Raw genomic sequence first — 2,208 nt, forward strand, 5'->3', positions numbered from 1 at the left:
GCGAGATTTGGTGACCAGCAAGGCGCCCGCTGGCGGGACGACCCTTGCCCTAGAACTACACTACGCAAGCGCAGGGCTAAGCTGGCTCCGCGCTCCCTCCCGGGGTGGGGCCTGGCGTTTAGACGGAATCCCGGGTCCCCAGGGTCGGGGAGAGGTGGAAGGGACACCTGGTGTGTTCTAGTCTAGGCAGGAGTATGCATAAATTAACGCCCGTTGGTGTTCCGCGGCCGCTCTGGACCCGGAGAGCAAGTGTTTAACCTTGACCTGCGATGGCACAGCCAGCGAGTTCACGTCAAGCCCCGGGTGTCCTCGGCTCCCCCGGACGGGAACCCACGTCCTGGCACCTCCTAGACAGGCGCTCTGACACTCACAGCCCCAGCCTCTAGAAGGAATTTTACTTGTGGACTCGCTGAGACTTAGGTTGGGAACTTACAGTGAGGCAGGTGCCATCAAGCCTGACCCTTGTTATGTGGGTGGGGAAACTGAGGCCTAGAGGACTGGAACAGTGGCTCTCACCCTTCCTAATGCTGCGACCCTGTCATGCAGTTCCTCATGTTGTGGTGACCCCTAACCATAAAATTATTTCGTTGATACTTCATAACTGTAATTTTACTACTGTTATGAATTGTGATGTAAATATCTGTTTTCCGATGGTCTTAGGTGACCCTTAGGGTTGTTGAACCCCAAAGTAGTCACAAGGTTGATAAATACTGGATTAGTCCCTAGAGAATGTGGTTGGATCATCTACCTTTAAGCCAGTTAAGGACAGTGCTGCCCAGAGACCTTTAGTCTTTTCGTACTCTCCTCTCTCTCCCTCCCTCTCTCTCTCCCTCCCTCTCTCTCTCCCTCTCTCTCCCTCTCTCTCTCCCTCCCTCTCTCTCTCCCTCCCTCTCTCTCTCCCTCTCTCTCCCTCTCTCTCTCTCCCCCCCCTTTCTCCCTCCCTCCCTCTTTCCTTCCCTCCCTCCCCCCCCCCCTCTCTCTCCCTCTTTCCCTCCCTCCTTCCCTCTCTCCCTCCTTCCCTCCACTGGGCTGACCTGAGCAAGGCTTGTTTCTAGGATAACTTCGGATCTCCAGGAGCTGCAGACCCTAACAGATCATTCTGAATGAGGCGGCAGTAGGAATCGCTGTTAACATGGTATCCCCGCAAGAGCTAATGGCTCAGCACTAACTCTGGTATAGAGTAGCTGAAGCCTGGCAGTAGTGGCAAACACCTTTAATCCCAGCATTCGAGAGATAAAGGCAGGTGGATCTCTGTGAGCTTGAGGCCAGTCTGGTCTACAGAGAGAGTTCCAGAAAAGCCAAGGCGACACAGAGAAGTCTGTCTCGAAAAACAAAAACAAAACAAAACAGAAAAAGAGTAGCTGAAAAATGAATGCCTACAGCAACTGGGCAGCTACCAAACGAACTAGAACCCCTGGTAGCAGCGCATCCGAACATTTTCACCTCCTTTGAAAAACCTCAGGAAAGGACTAGGAGGATGATATCACTGTGGAAACATCTTCCGGCAGGAACTGCTCTCTTAGTGGTCAGATGAGCGAACCCGAGGAAAAGGAGATGCTCCGATAGGATAAAACTGATGGGAGAGAACAGAGGTAGTCTATCGCTTATGTCTAAAATTCCAGGAGAAGAAACTTGGGTGGGGCTGTCTTGATGTGAAGACCCCTTTTCTCCTCGAGTGAATTCGGGTCTCCTAAGTTCAAAAGGTGAATGGAGGAGTGCAGGTATGTTTTCACTTGCTGTCCTCCTGTCTCTTAACACCAAGGATTGCTTTCATCTGTGTGACGTTTAACTTGAATTATACCATGACTTTTTTCTTTACCAGACTTAATTTTTATGCTTGTTTTGTTTTGCATCAGGATGCCCTATATAGACCTGGCTGTCCTGGAACTCATTGTATAAACCAGGCTGGCCTTGAACACATAGAGATCCCCCTGCCTCTTCCTTCTGAGTGCTGAGATTAAAGGTGTGGGCCACCACCACTGGCTTTGGTTTTATTTTCAATGTAACTGGGTTCCTGTCATGCCCATTTTATTAATGCGGAAAATGAAGGTATCAGTTAAGCACCAAGTAACTAATAAGTGGAGGAACAAGTAAGTCCCTGAACGAGACCAAATACCTAATTCTTTTTTCTATGTTTGCTGAAAGTTGGGAATTCCCTTTCTTCCTTCTCTGTGTATCTTTGTGCTGCTTCTCTCTTCATTTAACCAG

The sequence above is a fragment of the Arvicola amphibius genome, chromosome 7 (genome assembly GCF_903992535.2).
Source record: "Arvicola amphibius chromosome 7, mArvAmp1.2, whole genome shotgun sequence".
Lineage (NCBI taxonomy): Eukaryota > Metazoa > Chordata > Mammalia > Rodentia > Cricetidae > Arvicola > Arvicola amphibius.